Genomic DNA, 9296 nt, shown 5'->3' on the forward strand with positions numbered 1-9296 from the left:
TAATGATGCCCATGAGATTGTCGTGCATTGCTGCACCACTAAGGTCCTCTTCCTGAGTTAAAGCCGAGTACCTGTTCTGTAGCTTGATCCGGAATTCCTCTAGTTTCCCTCTTACCGCTAACTCATTGATTGGCTTCTTGTGTACCAGTTTCTTCCGTTCCCTCCTCAAGTCTAGGCTAATTCGAGTTCTTACCATTCTATGGTCACTGCAGCGTACCTTGCCGAGCACGTCTACATCTTGTATGATGCCAGGGTTCGCGCAGAGTATGAAGTCGATTTCATTTCTAGTCTCACCATTCGGGCTCCTCCACGTCCACTTTCGACTAACCCGCTTGCGGAAAAAGGTGTTAATTATCCGCATATTATTCTGTTCTGCAAACTCTACTAATAATTCTCCTCTGCTATTCCTAGAGCCTATGCCATATTCCCCCACTGACTTGTCTCCAGCCTGCTTCTTGCCTACCCTGGCATTGAAGTCGCCCATCAGTATAGTGTATTTTGTTTTGACTTTACCCATCGCCGATTCCACGTCTTCATAAAAGCTTTCGACTTCCTGGTCATCATGACTGCATGTAGGGGCATAGACTTGTACCACCTTCAATTTGTACCTCTTATTAAGCTTCACAACAAGACCTGCCACCCTCTCGTTAATGCTATAGAATTCCTGTATGTTACCAGCTATTTCCTTATTAATCAGGAATCCGACTCCTAGTTCTCGTCTCTCTGCTAAGCCTCGGTAACACAGTACATGCCCGCTTTTTAGCACTGTATATGCTTCTTTTGTCCTCCTAACCTCACTAAGCCCTATTATATCCCATTTACTACCCTCTAATTCCTCCAATAACACTGCTAGACTCGCCTCGCTAGATAGCGTTCTAACGTTAAACGTTGCCAGGTTCAGATTCCAATGGCGGCCTGTCCGGAGCCAGGTATTCTTAGCACCCTCTGCAGCGTCACAGATCTGACCGCTACCGTGGTCAGTTGCTTCGCGGCTGCTGGGGACTGAGGGCCGGGGTTTGATTGTTGTATTCATATAGGAGGTTGTGGCCCAGTACTGCACCAGGGTGGCCAATCCTGCTCTGGTGAGAGAGTGCGTTACCGGTTCTGGTCACCGGGATCAGGCCGCACTCCAGGCCTGTTGGTGCAATTTTCTCAACACACGTTTTTTTTTTGTATTTTCCGGTGGAGAATTGCGCTGCACCGGGATTTGAATCACGGTCCTTTTGCACTGGAGACGGATACTCTACCGTCCCCGCAGGAGTTAAATTAAAAATTGGAGAATGGGGTTTTGCGTGACAAAACCACTTTCTGATTATGCACGCCTTAGTGGAGGACTCCGAAAATTTCGACCACCTGGGGTTCTTTAACGTGCACCAAATTCTAAGTACACGGGTGTTTTCGCATTTCGCCCCCATCGAAATGCGGCCGCCGTGGCCGGAGTCCGATCCCGCGACCTCGTGCTCAGCAGTCTAACACCATGACCACTGAGCAACTACGGCGGGTCCCGCAGGAGTTGTACGCCTCATTTAACCTACAGTGGTGCCCAATGTGATCAGTCAAGGTGGGCCAATCTGAGCTCGGTTATACCGCATGGATGGCACTCGGCTAGAGAACCTGGTATTTATGACCTGCACATGTGTGGCCACACATAATTGAGGATATATAATTTTTTCTTTTAGGAGGGTTTCCGTACAGTGATAGAATGAAGGAAAAGACATTAAAAAAAGAAAAAAAAGGGGAAAAAAAGGAACAGAACTTGTGATTTGAACTCGTGATCCTTCAATGTTGCCCGGAAAGGTAGCTCAGTCGGTTGGTTCGTCAAGCCAGCGGTTACTTTCAAGCGCCATAGCTCCTGCTCCGAGCCTCATACTTATGTGGAAAGGGGCTGGTGTTGTCCGCGACAGTCGATTTCTGGAGTCGGAAGGCATAATTTCTTGGAAAAATGGCCGCCAGAGGAGCAGCGTGAACTCGAGCGGCTTTAGAGACTAGGAAAACTGCCTTAAAATATTTAGACTTGAGGGGAAGCTTCGTTAACAAACTATAACACGGCAATCAGCACTCGAATATAATTATAACCCTAATAATAATTGTAAATATTCATCTCATCTATAGGATCTAAAGCGCGCGCTGTTTCTTGCCTCTGCGTGTAGTAGTTAAGAGAGCCAGTTTAAGGGCGGAGAAGAGGGAAGGAAAAGAAAGCAAACTTGCAGCGCCGTGGTTTTAAGGCGCAACCGTGGTAGTGAAACGGAAAGGCGATATAAGCATGCGTGGCCATGATACGCACACGACAAACTGCCTTACAATATTTAGACTTGAGGGGAAGCTTCGTTAACAAACTATAACACGGCAATGAGCACTCGAATACGACGAGAGAAATTATTGAGACGTGGAAAATTCCCTTGAAATAAATCTGGTTTGCGAGACAAATGCTTGTATGTATTGAATCTCTTAAAAGATGAGGGGGGAAATATGCGCTCACCGAGAGGGCATCGTCAGCACGAGACCACCACCAGGCTCCTTACGGGGATGTGGAGAGCTTCGCAGCCGGAACGAAGCCTCCCCTCTCCGCCGGCCAGGCGTGGAAAACGCGCTTTCCGATCGCTCAAGGTTGCGCAGGAATAGTATAGCTCTAGCGTCTAGGAAAAGCTTTAACAGGTGCGAGGACGGCACGCATAGCGTGGGAAGCTAGCCGCCGGAATAGCTATCTTCGAGAGCTATTCTATATTATATTATATTATATTATACTTCGAGAGCTATGACTGATGCTTTTCTATATATATGTATTCATCTCATCTATGCGATCGCATGCGCGTGCTGTTTCTTTGTCTCTGCGTGTAGTACTTGAGAGAGCCAGTTTAAGGGCGGAGAAGAGGGAAGGAAAGGAAAGCAAACTTGCAGCGCCGTGGTTTTAAAGCGCAACCGTGGTAGAGAAACGGAAAGGCGATATAAGCATGCGTGGCCATGATACGCACACGACAAACTGCCTTACAATATTTATAATTGAGGGGTAGTTTCGTTAACAAACTATAACACGGCATCAGCACTCGAATATAATTATAACCCTAATAATAATTGTAAATATTCATCCCATCTATAGGATCTAAAGCGCGCGCTGTTTCTTGCCTCTGCGTGTAGTAGTTAAGAGAGCCAGTTTAAGGGCGGAGAAGAGGGAAGGAAAAGAAAGCAAACTTGCAGCGCCGTGGTTTTAAGGCGCAACCGTGGTAGAGAAACGGAAAGGCGATATAAGCATGCGTGGCCATGATACGCACACGACAAACTGCCTTACAATATTTAGACTTGAGGGGAAGCTTCGTTAACAAACTATAACACGGCAATCAGCACTCGAATACGACGAGAGAAATTATTGAGACGTGGAAAATTCTCTTGAAATAAATCTGGTTTGCGAGACAAATGCTTGTATGTATTGAATCTCTTAAAAGATGAGGGGGGAAATATGCGCTCACCGAGAGGGCATCGTCAGCACGAGACCACCACCAGGCTCCTTACGGGGATGTGGAGAGCTTCGCGGCCGGAACGAAGCCTCCCCTCTCCACCGGCCAGGCGTGGAAAACGCGCTTTCCGATCGCTCAAGGTTGCGCACCAATAGTATAGCTCTAGCGTCTAGGAAAAGCTTTAACAGGTGCGAGGACGGCACGGATAGCGTGGGAAGGTAGCCGCCGGAATAGCTATCTTCGAGAGCTATTCTATATTATATTATATTATACTTCGAGAGCTATGACTGATGCTTTTCTATATATATGTATTCATCTCATCTATGCGATCGCATGCGCGTGCTGTTTCTTTGTCTCGGCGTGTAGTAGTTAAGAGAGCCAGTTTAAGGGCGGAGAAGAGGGAAGGAAAGGAAAGCAAGCTTGCAGCGCCGTGGTTTTAAAGCGCAACCGTGGTAGAGAAACGGAAAGGCGATATAAGCATGCGTGGCCATGATACGCACACGACAAACTGCCTTACAATATTTATAATTGAGGGGTAGTTTCGTTAACAAACTATAACACGGCAATCAGCACTCGAATATAATTATAACCCTAATAATAATTGTAAATATTCATCCCATCTATAGGATCTAAAGCGCGCGCTGTTTCTTGCCTCTGCGTGTAGTAGTTAAGAGAGCCAGTTTAAGGGCGGAGAAGAGGGAAGGAAAAGAAAGCAAACTTGCAGCGCCGTGGTTTTAAGGCGCAACCGTGGTAGAGAAACGGAAAGGCGATATAAGCATGCGTGGCCATGATACGCACACGACAAACTCCCTTACAATATTTAGACTGGAGGGGAAGCTTCGTTAACAAACTATAACACGGCAATCAGCACTCGAATACGACGAGAGAAATTATTGAGACGTGGAAAATTCTCTTGAAATAAATCTGGTTTGCGAGACAAATGCTTGTATGTATTGAATCTCTTAAAAGATGAGGGGGGAAATATGCGCTCACCGAGAGGGCATCGTCAGCACGAGACCACCACCAAGCTCCTTACGGGGATGTGGAGAGCTTCGCAGCCGGAACGAAGCCTCCCCTCTCCGCCGGCCAGGCGTGGAAAACGCTCCTTTCCGATCGCTCACGGTTGCGCAGGAATAGTATAGCTCTAGCGTCTAGGAAAAGCTTTAACAGGTGCGAGGACGGCACGCATAGCGTGGGAAGCTAGCCGCCGGAATAGCTATCTTCGAGAGCTATTCTATATTATATTATATTATATTATACTTCGAGAGCTATGACTGATGCTTTTCTATATATATGTATTCATCTCATCTATGCGATCGCATGCGCGTGCTGTTTCTTTGTCTCTGCGTGTAGTACTTAAGAGAGCCAGTTTAAGGGCGGAGAAGAGGGAAGGAAAGGAAAGCAAACTTGCAGCGCCGTGGTTTTAAAGCGCAACCGTGGTAGAGAAACGGAAAGGCGTTATAAGCATGCGTGGCCATGATACGCACACGACAAACTGCCTTACAATATTTATAATTGAGGGGTAGTTTCGTTAACAAACTATAACACGGCAAGCAGCACTCGAATATAATTATAACCCTAATAATAATTGTAAATATTCATCCCATCTATAGGATCTAAAGCGCGCGCTGTTTCTTGCCTCTGCGTGTAGTAGTTAAGAGAGCCAGTTTAAGGGCGGAGAAGAGGGAAGGAAAAGAAAGCAAACTTGCAGCGCCGTGGTTTTAAGGCGCAACCGTGGTAGAGAAACGGAAAGGCGATATAAGCATGCGTGGCCATGATACGCACACGACAAACTGCCTTACAATATTTAGACGTGAGGGGAAGCTTCGTTAACAAACTATAACACGGCAATCAGCACTCGAATACGACGAGAGAAATTATTGAGACGTGGAAAATTCTCTTGAAATAAATCTGGTTTGCGAGACAAATGCTTGTATGTATTGAATCTCTTAAAAGATGAGGGGGGAAATATGCGCTCACCGAGAGGGCATCGTCAGCACGAGACCACCACCAGGCTCCTTACGGGGATGTGGAGAGCTTCGCGGCCGGAACGAAGCCTCCCCTCTCCGCCGGGCAGGCGTGGAAAACGCGCTTTCCGATCGCTCAAGGTTGCGCAGGAATAGTATAGCTCTAGCGTCTAGGAAAAGCTTTAACAGGTGCGAGGACGGCACGCATAGCGTGGGAAGCTAGCCGCCGGAATAGCTATCTTCGAGAGCTATTCTATATTATATTATATTATACTTCGAGAGCTATGACTGATGCTTTTCTATATATATGTATTCATCTCATCTATGCGATCGCATGCGCGTGCTGTTTCTTTGTCTCTGCGTGTAGTAGTTAAGAGAGCCAGTTTAAGGGCGGAGAAGAGGGAAGGAAAGGAAAGCAAACTTGCAGCGCCGTGGTTTTAAAGCGCAACCGTGGTAGAGAAACGGAAAGGTGATATAAGCATGCGTGGCCATGATACGCACACGACAAACTGCCTTACAATATTTATAATTGAGGGGTAGTTTCGTTAACAAACTATAACACGGCAATCAGCACTCGAATATAATTATAACCCTAATAATAATTGTAAATATTCATCTCATCTATAGGATCTAAAGCGCGCGCTGTTTCTTGCCTCTGCGTGTAGTAGTTAAGAGAGCCAGTTTAAGGGCGGAGAAGAGGGAAGGAAAAGAAAGCAAACTTGCAGCGCCGTGGTTTTAAGGCGCAACCGTGGTAGTGAAACGGAAAGGCGATATAAGCATGCGTGGCCATGATACGCACACGACAAACTGCCTTACAATATTTAGACTTGAGGGGAAGCTTCGTTAACAAACTATAACACGGCAATGAGCACTCGAATACGACGAGAGAAATTATTGAGACGTGGAAAATTCCCTTGAAATAAATCTGGTTTGCGAGACAAATGCTTGTATGTATTGAATCTCTTAAAAGATGAGGGGGGAAATATGCGCTCACCGAGAGGGCATCGTCAGCACGAGACCACCACCAGGCTCCTTACGGGGATGTGGAGAGCTTCGCAGCCGGAACGAAGCCTCCCCTCTCCGCCGGCCAGGCGTGGAAAACGCGCTTTCCGATCGCTCAAGGTTGCGCAGGAATAGTATAGCTCTAGCGTCTAGGAAAAGCTTTAACAGGTGCGAGGACGGCACGCATAGCGTGGGAAGCTAGCCGCCGGAATAGCTATCTTCGAGAGCTATTCTATATTATATTATATTATATTATACTTCGAGAGCTATGACTGATGCTTTTCTATATATATGTATTCATCTCATCTATGCGATCGCATGCGCGTGCTGTTTCTTTGTCTCTGCGTGTAGTACTTGAGAGAGCCAGTTTAAGGGCGGAGAAGAGGGAAGGAAAGGAAAGCAAACTTGCAGCGCCGTGGTTTTAAAGCGCAACCGTGGTAGAGAAACGGAAAGGCGATATAAGCATGCGTGGCCATGATACGCACACGACAAACTGCCTTACAATATTTATAATTGAGGGGTAGTTTCGTTAACAAACTATAACACGGCATCAGCACTCGAATATAATTATAACCCTAATAATAATTGTAAATATTCATCCCATCTATAGGATCTAAAGCGCGCGCTGTTTCTTGCCTCTGCGTGTAGTAGTTAAGAGAGCCAGTTTAAGGGCGGAGAAGAGGGAAGGAAAAGAAAGCAAACTTGCAGCGCCGTGGTTTTAAGGCGCAACCGTGGTAGAGAAACGGAAAGGCGATATAAGCATGCGTGGCCATGATACGCACACGACAAACTGCCTTACAATATTTAGACTTGAGGGGAAGCTTCGTTAACAAACTATAACACGGCAATCAGCACTCGAATACGACGAGAGAAATTATTGAGACGTGGAAAATTCTCTTGAAATAAATCTGGTTTGCGAGACAAATGCTTGTATGTATTGAATCTCTTAAAAGATGAGGGGGGAAATATGCGCTCACCGAGAGGGCATCGTCAGCACGAGACCACCACCAGGCTCCTTACGGGGATGTGGAGAGCTTCGCGGCCGGAACGAAGCCTCCCCTCTCCACCGGCCAGGCGTGGAAAACGCGCTTTCCGATCGCTCAAGGTTGCGCACCAATAGTATAGCTCTAGCGTCTAGGAAAAGCTTTAACAGGTGCGAGGACGGCACGGATAGCGTGGGAAGGTAGCCGCCGGAATAGCTATCTTCGAGAGCTATTCTATATTATATTATATTATACTTCGAGAGCTATGACTGATGCTTTTCTATATATATGTATTCATCTCATCTATGCGATCGCATGCGCGTGCTGTTTCTTTGTCTCGGCGTGTAGTAGTTAAGAGAGCCAGTTTAAGGGCGGAGAAGAGGGAAGGAAAGGAAAGCAAGCTTGCAGCGCCGTGGTTTTAAAGCGCAACCGTGGTAGAGAAACGGAAAGGCGATATAAGCATGCGTGGCCATGATACGCACACGACAAACTGCCTTACAATATTTATAATTGAGGGGTAGTTTCGTTAACAAACTATAACACGGCAATCAGCACTCGAATATAATTATAACCCTAATAATAATTGTAAATATTCATCCCATCTATAGGATCTAAAGCGCGCGCTGTTTCTTGCCTCTGCGTGTAGTAGTTAAGAGAGCCAGTTTAAGGGCGGAGAAGAGGGAAGGAAAAGAAAGCAAACTTGCAGCGCCGTGGTTTTAAGGCGCAACCGTGGTAGAGAAACGGAAAGGCGATATAAGCATGCGTGGCCATGATACGCACACGACAAACTCCCTTACAATATTTAGACTGGAGGGGAAGCTTCGTTAACAAACTATAACACGGCAATCAGCACTCGAATACGACGAGAGAAATTATTGAGACGTGGAAAATTCTCTTGAAATAAATCTGGTTTGCGAGACAAATGCTTGTATGTATTGAATCTCTTAAAAGATGAGGGGGGAAATATGCGCTCACCGAGAGGGCATCGTCAGCACGAGACCACCACCAAGCTCCTTACGGGGATGTGGAGAGCTTCGCAGCCGGAACGAAGCCTCCCCTCTCCGCCGGCCAGGCGTGGAAAACGCTCCTTTCCGATCGCTCACGGTTGCGCAGGAATAGTATAGCTCTAGCGTCTAGGAAAAGCTTTAACAGGTGCGAGGACGGCACGCATAGCGTGGGAAGCTAGCCGCCGGAATAGCTATCTTCGAGAGCTATTCTATATTATATTATATTATATTATACTTCGAGAGCTATGACTGATGCTTTTCTATATATATGTATTCATCTCATCTATGCGATCGCATGCGCGTGCTGTTTCTTTGTCTCTGCGTGTAGTACTTAAGAGAGCCAGTTTAAGGGCGGAGAAGAGGGAAGGAAAGGAAAGCAAACTTGCAGCGCCGTGGTTTTAAAGCGCAACCGTGGTAGAGAAACGGAAAGGCGTTATAAGCATGCGTGGCCATGATACGCACACGACAAACTGCCTTACAATATTTATAATTGAGGGGTAGTTTCGTTAACAAACTATAACACGGCAAGCAGCACTCGAATATAATTATAACCCTAATAATAATTGTAAATATTCATCCCATCTATAGGATCTAAAGCGCGCGCTGTTTCTTGCCTCTGCGTGTAGTAGTTAAGAGAGCCAGTTTAAGGGCGGAGAAGAGGGAAGGAAAAGAAAGCAAACTTGCAGCGCCGTGGTTTTAAGGCGCAACCGTGGTAGAGAAACGGAAAGGCGATATAAGCATGCGTGGCCATGATACGCACACGACAAACTGCCTTACAATATTTAGACTTGAGGGGAAGCTTCGTTAACAAACTATAACACGGCAATCAGCACTCGAATACGACGAGAGAAATTATTGAGACGTGGAAAATTCTCTTGAAATAAA

This window comes from Dermacentor variabilis, chromosome 6 (genome assembly GCF_050947875.1).
Source record: "Dermacentor variabilis isolate Ectoservices chromosome 6, ASM5094787v1, whole genome shotgun sequence".
NCBI classification, from domain to species: Eukaryota; Metazoa; Arthropoda; class Arachnida; order Ixodida; family Ixodidae; genus Dermacentor; species Dermacentor variabilis.